Source organism: Dipodomys spectabilis, unplaced genomic scaffold (assembly GCF_019054845.1).
Source record: "Dipodomys spectabilis isolate Male_0828 unplaced genomic scaffold, ASM1905484v1 ptg000179l, whole genome shotgun sequence".
Taxonomy (NCBI): domain Eukaryota; kingdom Metazoa; phylum Chordata; class Mammalia; order Rodentia; family Heteromyidae; genus Dipodomys; species Dipodomys spectabilis.
The window spans coordinates 3,244,887-3,261,551 of NW_024870856.1; positions in this window are offsets into that span (position 1 = coordinate 3,244,887).

The following is a 16,665-nucleotide window of genomic DNA, read 5'->3' on the forward strand; positions in this document are numbered from 1 at the left end:
TTTGAGTATTTCTGGCTATTTTTGGTAGTATAAGATGATATTGGTCCAGAAAGAAATTTTTGTGGTTGATCTTCTGATCTAAAGCTGGATTTCTCAAACTTATTGTTGTTGAATTTTAGGTCAGATGTTTCATTGCTTTAGAGAACTTTGGGGTGCAGTTCAACAGGATCCCTGGAGTCTACCCACTAAATGTCATTGTGTGCACAAACATCTAAAACAATGAAAATCTCTAGCTATTATGAAATGTCTCCTTAAGGAAAAACCACTCCAAGTTCAATGCCTGACTTCAAGTACACTAAAAGACAATAGTTCTAATATTCCCAATTATAGTAACCTAATATAGAGCTTCATATTAATATGGAGCTTATACTAAATGAATCTATGATGCATTCAAGGCATTGTGGGGTTGCAATGATGAGAACTATAATATTAGGAATAATCTAGTAGGCAAAACAACCAAGTGTGTAAGCACTAGGAAATGCAAAATATGGAAATGACATCAAAACATATTTTTCTGCCACTTCATGAAATGAAATAGCTAGTCCTGTCTAGAAAGGGAATAGTCCACATTTGAGAAGAGCAAAGGTGAGAAATGATTACAAATAGCTAGTTAACATTTTTTTCTAAATGTTCAACATTAAAAGAGAGAAAATGGAGAATTGTTTCTAGTTATCTTTTGATGTTTCCTTGAACCAAGGGGAGATATAAAGGGAAAGTACATGAGGATGCCAGATGGACATACATTAATGCAAATCAAAAGTATTGAATCTTGAAACCACTAAAAGGGAAATAAAACAGTACTGCCAGTGGCTCCTGTGTGTGATCTCAACTACTCCTAAGTCTGAGAACTAGAGGACTGAGGATTGAAGCCATGCAGGGTAAAAAAGGTTTTGTAATTCTAACTAATATTAACCAGTAAAAAAGCTGGGGTAGAGTCATGGCTCAAGTTGTAGAGCACCATCTGTGAGCAAGAAATTCAAGCAAGTGCCCACAGCTCAGAGTTAAAGCCCTGATACTGGCGAAAGGAAAGGAGGCAACCGACTACACAAACAGAAGCCAGAGTGGGGATTGCCCTATAAGGTAACATGCACAGCCCCAGTGGGGAGATACAAGTCACAAACCGTGTGTGTGTTAGTGTGTATGTGTGTGTGTGTGTGTGTGTGTGTGTGTGTGTGTTTCTCTGCTGAGTAGGAGACCAAAAAAGGAAGAGAGGATGGAGAATGTGGAAGAAATATGAAACAATTTTGCAAGAACTGCAACACAAAATTAAAAGACCAAATTTATATCATATAGGCATTGAGGAAAGAGAAGAGAGAATAGCTAAAAGTATAGGAAATATATTTAGCACAGTAATGAAAGAACACTTCACAAGCTTTGAAAATGAGAAGCTCATCTACATATAGAAGGGTTTTAGAAGATCCAACCAACAATACCAGAAAATAACCCCTCCATGACATAGTGAAAACATCAATCACAGAGAACAAAGTGATAATATAAAAAGTTGTATAACAGTTTATGTTTTTGGAATTTCTCTTAGCTGAAGACTTGACTAAATGCCACTCAATGATTTTTAGTTATGGCAGTAATATCACTTCTAATTAAAATACAAGGCTATTGGATATGGTTGGGGGAAAAGAAACTAGAGATAGGATCTCAGCAAGAGAGTTTGTCAGTGGCTCAATGACAGGTGCTGAATAGAAATGGGGATAAGAAGAAAGACAGTAGCTATTTAGAAAACAGACCCAAGAAAAGGACTTGTGGTTCACTGGTTCTGAAGAATAAGGATATGAATAGTTTTGAAGCAACAAAATTCCATTGTGAAGATCTGGGGAGAGGAGACAGAAGGTATAAATAACTAGTGAGAAACCATGCAATGGAAGTTGTTTGAGAGATAAACAGGTTGAGATTGGCATTAGGAAAATTAAAAATGGCCCTTGAGCTCAGAGGAGGGACAGTGTATAGAAAACATGGTTTGAAGCCATGACACATGGAAGGGACCTCTCCTCCTCTATCATTGCAGAGTTGAGAAAGGGTAAGGTCTAAGTAGACTAAAGAGCAGGTGAAGAACCACAACCTCTGCTGTAAGAAAGTAGATGAAGATGAGAAGAAGGCAAACATGACATGGGAGAAGAACATAAAATTATTTTTTAAGTGCCAGGCAAGATAAGCCCCAAGAAGAAGCCATCAGATGACTGCTTTTAATTTCATTATCCCTCTTCTAAGCTTTGCCAGAGACTTAGGTTTTGTCAGTAAAATTGTGCGATTCTTCTGCACTGCCAGTGCCTGTTGAAGTCCAAGGAGTGACATTTTTCAGCACCTTCTCCTTAAAACAAAACAAAACATATATTTCCCCTTAACAAGTCATCAATGGGTAGGTGGTTGTTCAAAATCAAAAACTATTTAGACAATAATATCAATTCATCTATGCTAAATGGAAAAAATACTTAAATTTCTTTCTTATTTTTGTTGCCTTTTTTCCATCTACAAATAAATGAAGATGCTGGAGAGACCGTGAAAGCAGAAGTCGGGTTCTAATGGATTGAGAGTGAATGGAAGATGGGGAAGGGAGGAAATGAAGAATGAATGAAAGCAAGATAGAGTGCTATCAGTGCTTGGCTATGGATCACGTGGCTATAGAGTGGTGTAAGCACGCAGCAGGCAGGACTGAGAGGCACCCACTTCAGGTGGAGAGAAATGGTTGCAGAAAGGCATAAAAGATGGTCCCAATGAAGAGCTTTTATGGCACTCTAAAAACCCCTGTAAAATCATGTTGATAACCTTGACCCCAGCTCCTACTTAACATACTCTATTTGTTGACCTCTTCGGACAATTTTCCTTCCGTTTATAATTCATTCAATGACAAAAAGATTGGCTTTCTTCTCCTCTTAGCATTAATAAAAGAAAACACTGCATTTAAGGGATTTTCTTTTGTGTAAAGAATTATATATAAATTTCTCGTGTTGAGATGTTTTGGTAGAACTATAATAAATAAAATCCTTGAAGTCACTAAGGACACTGAAGTTTTTGCTTTCCCTCAGAGAGCCAATTAAGAAGCTCTTCAAAAGGGATTTCAATTATCTCCAAAGAGCAGTGCATTTGCCAAGTCACAGACAAAACCGTGTTGAAGAAATAAGCCACTTTATCTTATTAAAAAGTTTTAAATGCTTCTTTGGGGAATAATAAAGAAAAGTGAGGCCCAAGACTGGAGGAAATACACAGATTAGACAAAGCCACCGAGAATGGTGGAGAGGAGATTCTCCATTCTTCTAGGATTCTCTAGCTTTACTTACTCTTTAGATTTGGGGTTTCTTTCAGAAGCCTGCTCCCTAGAGGTTTTCATGAAATGCATTCCTGAAAATTTTCAGTATGTTCATCTATGTTTATACATTTTCCTTCTCTTCAACCTTCAAACTTGGCTTCAAGCCTCGAAATTCAAAACTTCACCTATCTGTTGTTGCTATACTTTTTACACATATATTGTAGTGGATTAAAGACTAAACCTGTGAGAAATGCAAGAAGAAAATTAATCTTACTTGAAAAACATTGAATTAAAGAAACACTCTGCTGAGCATTTCTAAAGTACAAAGCCTGTCTAGAACAATGAATAAAAGCAGACAGAATTGAGCTCATGAGACATGTGGGTAATGTAATGAAAATAGCTGAAAATAGATGGAGGATGAAAATTGAAGACTCACACAGAGCTGAAACTTCTGTCAAAACATTCTGAATTCAGTACTCCCAATAACAAACCGATATTACAAAGCAGCCGTTTACGGTCTGATGCCTTTTAACATTTCATTGTGTGGAATTCAGTCAACAAGCATCAGCTGAATACCTACCAAACACATTTCAGTTGCTTTAGAAAATTCAGAATAAGAGTTTCTTTCTTTTCTTGTGTTCTTGGCTTTTTTCTTTTTTTTGGTCTTCCTTTTGTCTTCAAAAAATCTTCCAAGCTAATTGCACCTTCTTCAGGACTCATCCGCAGTTGTATTTCCTCCTCTCTGTGGTAATTCTTTTAGTACTGAGTGTGTATTTCAGACACTCTTCTTTTTACTAGTATATTTGTATTGAGGAGAATTAGTCAAGAGCAAGTGCAGTAGGCCTTGGCATCCTTAGCAGTCCTGTGGACTTGGATGGTCATCTTTATTCTGTCCAAAGAAATAGATGTTGTTTAATATGTATAAAAGACAGTGAATGAATGTATGAATGAGCTAGTATACAAGTATTGAAAAAAATTCAGATCATTCAAAATTAATATTAGAAATTCTGAGACCAAAGCTATTCAGTTGAACATTATTTACCATCACTAAAAGAAATCTTAATTGGGAAATAAAATATTACTACCAGATTTTTGAACTAAAGAACTATTAAAAGTTTGCCTGCTTCTCCTCATTTTTTCACCCTAGAGCCTTTGCATATCTCCTTAGAAGACATATTTTCTTGTGTGATTAATTTCCAGAGTTGCAAAATCTGCAGAGCCATATATACGTGCAATAGATAGATAACTAAAGCTGTGGTGTCTAGAAAACATTGCAAAGATTTAGGCCACATTTCAGTTTTTAAATTCTAAGGATTCACTAAGTGATGCAAATAAATCCAAAAAGAAACAACACTCTTTCCATTTCCACGAGATCATTTATTGTCATGTGAAATGGCCATCTTACCTTCCATTCTTTGACATCCATAATTCTGTTTGGACACTGGAAGTAATTAAGGAACCTCGCCTTTCCTCCTGGACAGGATTTCTTTCTCCATTTGGCTTCTATTAGCTGCTTCAGGTTACAACACTAAGAAAGCATGTTCTAAGTCAACCATATGTAAACAAGAACTGAAGGTATTATTTACTGTTAATATATATATATACATATATATTTCCTGGCAGTATTTTATGTATAAATCCATATGTCTTACTTATTACATCTTAGTGATATATTCTCAACACAGATTTGGTTTTTACAAATGGATGGATTACGAAGGTGCTGTCTCCTCAAAGCCGTGTGTACCCTGTCTAACTTAAACACATTTTATTATTTATTATCATTTAAACACATTTGATACTACATGGTATCATTAATGGCACATGAAGTATTGCTTTCTCTTGTACGTTACTGAGTTATGGGATGTTGCTCACTTTGTTCTGAAATTCCTTCAAAAGAAATATTCTATAAGCTCATTAGGATGTAGACACAAGTGGGCATTTTTGTCTTCAATCCCACACCTTACGCAGATCTCTTAGGTGTGCCTGTGCTCATTCACTCTCCCCATAGCAAATATTTTACCTCTGGAGGGCAAGGAAACCAATAGTGCCTTGGCTGAGAACACAGCTGGGTCAGCCAGAGCTGGGAGCGATCTTTTCTCATGCAGAGCAGAGAGGAGAGAGATCAAAGACTATACAATGTCTGAGGAAAGTTTACCATCAGGGGGTTCCTGCCCATAACCTTCTTGCTCTAAAATAACTCACCTGGGACCTGTAAAATACAAATGCCTTTCCTACACCACCTTCCTGAACATGAAGAGCAAGAGCACTGACCTTCAAAGCAATAAACAAGAAAATTTCTCAGGGTACATGGACCTGAATATTGGTTAAAAACATTATAAAAGTTTATTAATTAAAGATAACTTCCTTTTTAGTGGAAACTTCTTATTGGCAGTCAATGGAGCTCAAAAATCTTGTTATGGAAATTTGTGGGGGTAGCAAATTTGTGCTTGGATTACTAATATTGTAGATCTTCCTTATTCTTAACCCAGGAAAGCCACCTGGGGAAAGACTAGATTTTCCAGTACTAAAATGCATGTCTGCCTGTGCTCAAGGCCAATTCTCTTCTGACTCTTCTGATATCCTGGGGTTTCAAGGCAGTAACAGACTTTTGAAGCATGCATTCATTTTCTCATCTGTTGCTTTTTTCCCCTTCTAAAACCTGGAAATTCGTAATGTAAAACTAGCAGAACACAAGATTAGTTACAATCAGGATTGAAAAACTTTTGACAAAAGGTCACTGACTTTCATTTACAGACTATAATAGTTCTCCTGATTTTAATAGATTGGTGTGTATTTTTTCTGTGTGTTTAGCTCTTGCAGTAATGACTGAATTCACCAAGGAAAAGTTCTTGCTTTTTGGCACATCAAAATAAAATCAATTTTTCAGCAAACGGGTGGGGCTAATATGGTCTGCTCAGAGATAGACACCTCAATATTTTCTCTTTGCCAATATTTGCATATGTTCATGGTTTCTTCAAGCAAGAGCAAAAATTGGATAACAGTTCTATTTTTGTCTCACTAACTGATACAAAAGGACATTTCTATTTAACCATGTAGTAGTTTAAAAGATATTTCCAAATAAAACTATAATTCATAATTTTATAATTTATGTTTCTACTAGGACAAACACAACATTTTGATATTTCTATTTAAAAGCCCATTGAATATAAACAAATTATGCAGCAGTGTTTTTTCCATCCTTGATTTGATTTGTTTCTCTATTATCTAGGAACATACATTAGTTTTTTGGTTTTTGTTTTGTTTTGCTTTTGTCAGTCTTGGGGCTTGAACTCTGGGCCTGGATGCTGTCCCTGACCTCTTTAGCTCTACCACTTGGGCCACAGCACCACTTCTGTTTTCCGGTAGTTAACTGGAGATAAAAGTCTCATGGACATTCCTGTCTAGGCTGGTTTTGAACTGTGATCCTCAAATTTCTGCCTCCTGAGTAGGTAGGATTACAGGTCTGAGCCATCAGCATCTGGCTAATACATTAGCTTAAAAAAAAAAAAGACTGATTTCAGCCAGGTACCAGTGGCTCATATCTGTACTCCCCTAGCTACTCAGAGGCTGAGATCTGAGGACTGTGGTCAAAGCCAGCACTCAGCAAGAAAGTCCATCAGACTCTTTCCTCCAACTAATCACCAAAAAGCCAGAAGTGGAGTGTGGCTAAAGTGAGACAGCACCAACCTTAAATGAAAAAGCTAACGAACAGGACCCAGGCTCTGAGCTCAAGTCCTGGTATTAGCACAAAAAAAGAAGCAAAATTAATTTAATATAATACATTTACTTAAAAGAAACATCAATGCAAGATCACTCTGTATGCACTTAAACATAGAACTCCTTCTTTTAGTCAGTACAAGTACTCCTTGTTTAGTGAGCACATTTATTAAACTCTTTAGTAGGCTCGTTTCACTCTCGTTTCCATGTTCCTTTACTTTCTGTGAACACATGGTGGAACCAAGATAAGAACATAGTAAGAATTTCAGTAATGCCATGCTGTTTAGACTGTCTTGAGTGCAAGAAGCACTCTTCTTCCTCAACACTGACAGTCATTACTAATGGTCTCACTGTATAACTATTGTGCAATTTTTCATTATTTACAAGAATCCTATGTCTTTATCACAATGACATATTTTAAGACCCTTAAATGGATACTTAGAAAAATGGGAATATAGACATAAAACAAGATTTCGTTATCAACTTTCCAAATGGGCCATTCCATAGGTATGGAAATAGGAAGAGGAATCCAGCTATCCAAACCCAGGCACATAGCTGAACTCAGTGGTTACCTTATCTAATGAGCCTGTGACTGAAGTCATTTTATAAGTCATAGAAGTAAAAGCTATTCTGTTAGAAGGAAACTTCAAGGTCAAGAGCTTAATTGCTTAGATGTTCCATTATTTAACAGCACACGATGCTTTCTTCTTTCTTTGACATTCTGTAGCAGACTTATGACATTCTCAGTTCCCTGTTTCTAAAGCAAATTTAATTAGTACCTACCCTTTCTCCTTCCTTTGCTCTCCAGCATCAGAAGTGGCTAAAAGAGTCCTGAACCTAACCACCTCCAGTGAATTGACATGAAAGGAGATTGGCCATTAAAAGCCAATTTCTTGAGGGCAGAAGGTCTCTGCTGAAACAGCTTCCCTTTCTGGGTCACTGCAATTAAAAGTTAATTCCTCTGCAATACACCTAGTAGGCAATAATCCACTCTGGTTTGTAAATTGACATAAATCTGAAGCGATGGTCTTACTTCCTGTGTTCAGAACAAGGTCAGGGAACAATTACAATGGCAGCCAACTTTGTCTAATCTTTTCCCCCCCGTAATAGAAAGTCTGCTGTAAACATTAATTGGGAAAATTGCCTGACAAAAGAAGGCTTCTTGAGAATGGGTGCTTCACCCTTTCCCACTCTCAGAGGTTTCAATGGGACTGCACAGTAATAATTGAAAAGTATAACTGCAGGGTCCCATTGATATGAAAAGCATCCATTCCAATTCCCCAGCTCAGAGATCCCTTTAACAAGAACATACATCAGTTCTCAGATATGGACCAACTTTCCACTCAATACTAAAGGGGGCAGAGGTTCATGTCAACAAGATGATAAAGAAAATCCAGGGCTCTGCTTCCCTCATGAAAACATTCAATAAACCATGAGAGCGTGTCTAAAATAACTCTATAGGAGTTCCAGAAATTAGTCAAAGACCTACAGCTACAAATCAAGTAACAAATTTAAAAGAAATAGCAGGGAAATTTGTAGCATTTTATTTGCTCTTGTCCTACTGCCTGCCCCGCACAAGTTGAGTGAAATAGTAGCTTGATCCCCAAGCTACCCTTCAGATAAAGCAGAGTAGATAAAATCTGCAATTCTCCATCCTGCCTCTAAGCCACTTGAAAGATTGGTCTCCATGGCCCCTAACTGAGACTTTGGCCCCCAAAGTGGCTGGGAGCTCATATGGGGAAAAGCCATGTGCAGCAGCAAGTATACTTCTGAAAACTTTAGTACTGCAGGCTCATTGATGACTGTATATGAGCTGACAGACTAAGGAAATAAATGGAGCAGCCACCCAAGGTTGGGGTCGGGGGAAACAGATGAGTAAGACTCAGAGAAATTCAGATATCTAAAAATGACACTTATATAGGAGAAATAGAAAAAAGTATTATAAGTAAGTTTGAGAAGATAGGAATCTGGAAAGACCGAAGAAGACCCTAACTCTTTGTATGGGGTGAAGTAATCCAGATTTTCCCCTGCAAAAAATCAGTCTGCACAAATGCAAATTATAGTGGAAAGCAGGAAAATATGAATTTTCCAAAGGAACAACATAAATCTGCAGAAACTATGCCCAAAGATACACAGGCCATTGATAAAAATATATTGTATTCATAAACTGCTTCGTTAAATGGCAGCTCCTTTGTACAACTACATAAAGATAACTTTTAAAATAAAAAAAAAAACCATAGGCAATGGAGTTAGTTCACTTAGAATTTAAAATAAATATCTTAAATAATTTTGATTACTTTGGTTCATTAAATTTAAATTTTGAAAAATGTTACCAAAATATAGAATATCAATGAAAGAAAAAGATCCTTCTATGTAAAGCTGAACAAAACTGACAAATATTTAGGTTAGCTGGTTGAGAAGAAAGCCATCACAAATCATAGAATTCAAGAATAAAAATAGAAACATTATATTGATTTTTACATAACTAAAAATATTATAAGAAAGAATTATATATAACTTTAAGGTATTAGATAATATGGACACATTCCTAGAAATATGCAGTCTCTCAAGTCTTAATCAAAGAAACAGATATCTGAATATCAGAATAGGCCTACAATTGGAAAAGGATTTGGATTCATAATAATAAACCTCCAAGAATAGCCTTAGTATCAGCAGCAAATTCTACCACACATGTAATACAGAGTTTATAGCAATCCTTCTCAAACTCTTCAAAAACAAAATTAAAGTGGTAAGAGAATTTCCAGACTCTGTAAGTTCAAGATTACTTTTGATACCAAAGCCAAATAAAAATATTACAAGAAAATCAAAACAAGAAGCATTATTCTTAAAGAATATCAGTGCAGAAATTCTCAACAAAATACAAACAAACAGCAGTGTGGTAAAAGATTACACACCATAATCACCAGAAGCAAGGATACATCAACATATAGAAACTAGTCAATTTAACATATCACATTAACGAAATGCAGAAGAGCAACCGTCACCTTCAATTGATGGAGAAAAACACAACTGACAAAACCCAATACCTTTTTTATGGAAAGACTCAACCCTCACCAAACAGAATAGAAAGAAACCATTTCAACTTCACATAGATCATAAATTAAATTTTGCAGCTAGCCTCAAAACATTGTTCAAAGACGGAAAGGTTTTGACCCTAAAATCAAGATGAAAATAAACTTATCTTTTTTCAACCAGTTCTGTTCAACATAGCACTAGAATGTGTAGCAAGAGCAATTGGGCATACATAAGTAACTGGCATTCAAATTGAAAGGAAGTAAAATTACCGTTGTTCACAGACAGCATAGTCTTCTACGTTGAAAGCCCTAGAACTTCTGAAACACAACTATCAGAACAAAAATAATTCATCAAGGTAGCAGGATAGAGAATCAATGCGCAAAATCAAGTTTTATTTCTGTACACAAACACTACCTGCAAAAAGAAAACTAGAAATCAAATCTATTTCCCTATCATCATCTTATGCTTTTATTAGAGCTCTTTAAGGTTTCTACCACACCGGGAAGTCAACTCGTGTGTTTGGCTCCCTTCTCTGTGGCCATACTCTCTCTTACTCTGGAAATTGCAAGTAGGACCCTCTGCTAGGTGTACCTGAAAGACTTGAGCAAGAACATCCCATGTCTCATCTCATGGAATTGAGGGCCACCTTCTGCCGAATCTACCCTTGGCCACATACTCAGCTCTATCACATTTGCAGTGGTCCTAGTTTGTTGTTGATATTGGTATTATGGCTTTGTCTTGAGTTTTGTTTTGGTTTTGCCTGACTATGCTTTTGAAAAATAAATGTTTATTGATTGGACTGAAGTAGGCTCTCCCAAAATTTATATGTTGAAACTGTAACCTGTGTCTAGATGGGGTCTTTAAAAGGCGTGATTAAACTACATAAATCATAGGATCAGAATACTTATAAATGAGTTCTCCTGTCTTCTAACAAGAGGAAGGGACAGCAAAGAAGAAGCCCTGTGAAGACATGGTAAGAATGAACAGTCTAGCTGGGCACTGGTGGCTCACACCTATAATCCTAGCTACTCAGGAGGCTGAGATCTGAGGATCACAGTTCAAAGTCAGCCAGAGCAGGAAAGTCCATGAGACTTTTATCTCCAATTAACCACCAGAAAACCAGAAATGGAGCTGTGCTTCAAAGTGGTAGAGCTCTAGCTTTGAGCAAAAAAAAAGCTCAGTGATAATGCCCCAACTTTAAGCCCCATGACTGTAAAAAAAAAACAAAAAAAAACAAAGGAAAAACAGTCTTAAAGCCAAGAGGAAAGACTTCAGAAGAAAACAAACCATCAGATATCTTGATTTTGATCTTTCAGCTTCTAGATTTGCAAAAAGAAAAATTAATTTGTGCTTTTTTTCTGTGATGATTTTTATTCTTTAAAAAGATGTCAATATTATATACATACACTTACTCTCTTTAAATCATTTTTAAATTATTTTTAAAGGAAGTTTACAAGGAAGTTGTCATTTAACAAAGCAGTTTATAAATACAATCTATCTTGACCAGTGTCACCCCTTCCAACATCCTCCCGCCCCTCCCATCTCGCCCCTTCCCTCACTCTTCTTATTTTTGTAAGATACATGTTAATTCTCGTCTGCATTCTCCCCCTCCTCTCCTCTTTGTTCCTCTCCCTCTTTCCCCGTGATGCCATCTTACCCCTTCCAAGTGCCCACTTACTGGTATTTTATTTTACTGACCTTGGATTTTTGCTTTCTAAGAAATTACATTGAGCTTTCCCTTGAACCCTTGAATCTACCATATTTCGGTGAAGACACTTGCTCATCACTCAACGTATTTACTTATGAGTTTCTAAGCTAAATCCAGCCTCCACGTGCAAGGGGAAACATGGATCTCTTGTGTCTCTGGGCCTGACTTACTTCACTTAACATCATTTTTTTCCAGGTCTTTCCATTTCTTTACAAATAGTACATGCCAAGGATACAGGTGGACCTGTTGCAACAATGAGAAGTACAAGGTCATGTCGAAAACGAGCTTTACAACGTTGGTGCGGGGGGGGGGGGGGGGGTGGGGGGGGGGGAAGGATTGGGTGGGGGGTGGTAGGGAGGAGGTAGGGAAGGGATGTGAAGGGTAAACAAAGGAGGAGGCTGCAATGCTTGGTAAGAAATGTACGCATTATCCTGCCCATGTAATTGTAACCCCTCTATACAGTATGTTCACAAAAAAAATAAAATTAAATTTAAAAAAAACAAATAGTACATGCCATTCTTTCTAATGGATGAGTAAAATTCTATTGTGTATATATACCACATTTTCTTGTTTCATTCCTCCATTGAGGGGCATCTCTCAATCTAAAGCATTTTGCTATAGAAATCTTGACAAACTAATTCAGTCCCTGGCACTGCATGTAAGAATGATCTCAGCCTCACCTCTGCAATTCCAGAGGAGGACAAGCCCCCATTACCCACGGTTCTACTTTGGACGGTTCTACGTTCAGGGACCTCCATTTCAGACTGGCTCAGGGCAGGGATTTGACCTGCATCAAATACATCAGAGTGGGCCTGAGGACAATACTGGAACCCTGGGCAAAGGACAGGAATCTGCTCTGGGTGGCTTAGCAATACCAATTTTTCCAACATGAAGGAAAGGAGCTGAGAATGAAGCCAAGACAGATAAAAAGGCAGACCCAGGATATGGGGAGAGACAGATTCCAGGCTTTCCTGTGCAAACACCAGCCTTGTCTTTACTTCTGTCTCTCCTAGACTTGGTGCCATGAGATGCGACATCTCCCCTCGCGTGACTGAGACCCTGAGTCCGTTTTCTGTCACACTGAGACCCTGAGTCTGTTTTCTGTCGCACAAAACTAAAAAACTTCACATCAAACCAGGATCTGTTCTGAAGTATGACTCTTTCCCTTCTATGCAATGTCAAATATGATTTGAATCTCGAAGATAAGTGCCAATGTTATCTCCAAATTTGTAGCACTCACCAACCACTGAGCACCAAAAAAAGTTGATTATTTAAAACTCTGTTTTTATGAATCTGTCATAAAATTCAAAGGTTTTTGCCTAAATCCCCCAAACATGACTTTCCTGTTCATGAAGGCAAAGCCACATCCTCAAGGTTCTGTGTCCAATTTTCCTGACACTTCTCCGATTCTACAATAGGACTCACCTCAGACCCCACCCCCCAGCAGTGCCTCCCGTGTGAGACACACAGAGTGTGGCCACTGAGTGTTTTGACAGGAAATGTCAGAGGTGAGCTAAGATTGTGAAATAAAACCATCATCATCATCATCATCGTCGTCGTCGTCGTCATCATTGTCATCATCCTCTTTTATGAGTGATTTAACCAACCAGATGTTCCCTCTTAGGAAATGGTGTGCCCCCTGCCTCATTTTGAGAAAGACATTTTAACTTTGAATTGACTTGAAAGAAAGCAGGGACTGATTTTCTGGAAAATGTTTCAGAATGGCAATAAACTTGTTCCTCCTGATTCCCCAGGATAGAATAAACACATTTCCTCGGTGGGGTAAATCTTGGTAGCCATGTCTATACAGATAGATCTCTCCTTCAACATTCTGTGAGTGTATATTGGGTCTTAATGAGAGGCTGAATCCCACAATGATTCTTTTCCCTCCCTTCCCTTCCCTTCCTTCCCTTCCCTTCCCTTCCCTTCCCTTCCCTTCCCTTCCCTTCCCTTCCCTTCCCTTCCCTTCCGTTCCTTTCCCTTCCCTTCCTTTCTCTTCCCTTTCCATCCCTTCCCTTCCCTTCCCTTCCCTTTTCTTTCCTTCCCTTCTCCACTTACTCTTGTGTACTCTTTTTGCCATAATTAATTAGCACATATTTACTGTAGGAAATATAAGCTAGGTTCTCAAGGGTTGAATTGTTGAGCTTGTGTGCTTTTAATTTTCTTGATAATGTTGTTAAATAGCTTTCCAATTTAATGGTCCGTTTTATATCCATATCAACTAAACTTAAAAGGATCTATTTTTTTAACATGGGGAATAGCACCAGCTACTCATTTGTTTTACCTTTATTATCTTGATGAGCTAAAAGTTGAAATGGCTCTGCTTTTAAAGAACACGTTTTTCCTTGCTAGGAGGGACTGTGCATAGCCTGCTCCCTCCCTCCTCTTATAGGTCCGTGTCATGGTTTACAGAGTGTTCCAACTCAAAAATGTTTATCCTTTTCTTTCATGGACAAGAGAATTGAGGCCTACCGAGCAAAATGTCTTTCTTTGCCTCACCTGATGTGCAGCAGGACTAAGACCAGAATAAGGAACAGCCAAATCCTAAAACTACTTCTCTATCCATTACAAATAGGACTGTTTATTCAAAACTTTAATAATAGGAAAAATTTTTAGGAAATACATAAATGGACGATCAAGGTCCTTTCAAAGACCAGTCCTTTGAGAAGTTGAGTGAATGTGGTAAACACTTTGGATAACAGGTTTTGGAACTCGGACACAAAGAAGTTCAAAAGTACAGAGTTGAGAGATGTGTTCTTTTCAGATTCACACAATAATATAAGGTTTTCCTCTCCTATAAATATACAGAAGACTAAGAGTTTGCCCAGCTCTGCCATTTGGCCACGAGCCCCAGGCCTGTGTAATTAGTAGGGCAGAGGAGCTGCACATAAGTGATTCCAGCCACGGAATTAAGATTTTCAGAATCAGCTTCTGGGCTTTTGTCATTTCCTCTCATTACTTTCTTTTTTTTTAATATCCTAGACAAAGGGAGGAATTCTCCACCCAGAGGTGTCTTCCTGGCTGATTTGACTTCTGCTTTTTTGTTTTTGTAACACATTCTCTCACTAATTCTTGTTGGTCTTGAGCAAAGAATGTTTTACCAGGCACAGCCTCTGTCTGAAAGAGATTAAGACCTAAGTAACCAGACATAAAGGCCTATGCTTCCTCAGGGCAGGGAGCTCTGAGGGATTTTCATGGGGGATCTGGGGAGCGAGATTGTGCCAGTGCACTGGATATCGGACACCGTGTATAGAATCTGGAGAGAATGAAACTCCATCTTTCCAGAGTCTCTGATTTCTCAAGATCTGTTAATAACGTTACCATTTGATGCTCTGGGATCACACAGAGGAAGACAAAGAGAGGGGGAACATTTCAAAGCTTTCTACTCAGTCATGATCTCTAACTCCATTTTTCTGCAAGAGTCAAGAGATCTCAGCACTCTCACATTTCTGGCTGTCTAAGATATAAGTCTTCTGCAACTACACAGCCAGCTCCCAGGCAACCTCTGCATACACCAGATGCCTACCATCAGTACAGATGTGGTCCCAACCCTGGCAGGTTGAATAGATTCTTTGCTTCCCCTCAAGTCTTGGGTCCAATCCTACTCTGAATCCCATCAGCCAGAGAAGCCTCCATCCCAGAACATGGTCCATCTTCCTGAACCTTGAATGGTGTCCTCCATTCCCTTGGCATCTTTTCTAAAACTTCTTTTAACCTTCTTGTCTCTTTTTTGACAACGCTGGTTTCTTTGCAGCTCTCTTCAGCCATGCTATCTGGAGACGGTGTGTGCCTTTCATTGGGATTATTTGGACACAGCTATTCATGTCTTTCCTGGAAATGAAATAAGTTCCTCCATGCTCCCCATGGCTTCTCCCAAATCATCTCCCTTCTCCTTACCTCAAACCTGGCATTCCTTGGGAAATTAATGTATGCCCTTGCTATGCAGTAAACCTTCTCCTGGCATCATCCCACATAATCTCAATCTCATCCCACTGACGATAGCCACACCTGTAAGTCTCTTTATTTTCCACTCTGAGCCCATCATTCTATTTGTCTACCATGTCCATATAAACGATCTTCCACGATGTGCCTCTCAGTCTTTTGAAAAACTAGGTCAAGTTGTACATAGTAGGGATTGGGGTCTCGAAGCTTCCAACTACCCTCTGAAGTTCCTTCTAGCTGGCGGACACATCAGCCGGCTCTTGGGGCTGTTGTTTTCTGTTTGTTGTCTTGGTTTGACCACCTGAGAGTACAGATCACCCCTCTCCAGGCCACAGCTGGAAAATCCTAAGGGAAACAATGGCCAACTGTCTAGTGTCTCTTCAGAGGAGGTGTGAGGAGCCTTACAGGTGAACAGGTGACAGAATCATCCTCGGAGAGGAAAGGTGCTGAGCACCTCAACAATAAGAGAATGTGTCCTTCCGCCATGACATTCCTCCAGCCCAGCTATAGAAGATCAACATAATCCTCCATGGGATTGCCTTGCAGGCCCTTGGGCGAGTTGTTACTGGATGGCTCTCCTTCCCTGCCTATCCTAGAGGCCTGCCAGAGGACGCGCAGGAGCAAGCCAAGCATTCCTGCTGCAGAGGACGCGCAGGAGCAAGCCAAGCATTCCTGCTACATATGGGTCTTTTTGTTGCAAACAAATATTTGCATACAGCATTGCGTGTAATGATAGCGCAGCAGTGCGGGGGCTTCTCCACGGGTGGCAGAGGCCTGGCAGTGGCTTCCGGCTGCTATGGCATCAGTACATCTTTTCTTTAGGCTCTGGTGCTGATTGGTGTGTGGAAAGTGTTTAAAACCTTGTACAATCACCATTAATTTTTTCCTAGAATATGCTCTTGATGTCATGAAATTTGAATGCGGCCTGTTTTGCTCACTTGAACCAGACCCATGCAGATTTTGTTTGAAGAAACCCCGAGTCTGGAAGGATCTGGAAAGCCTC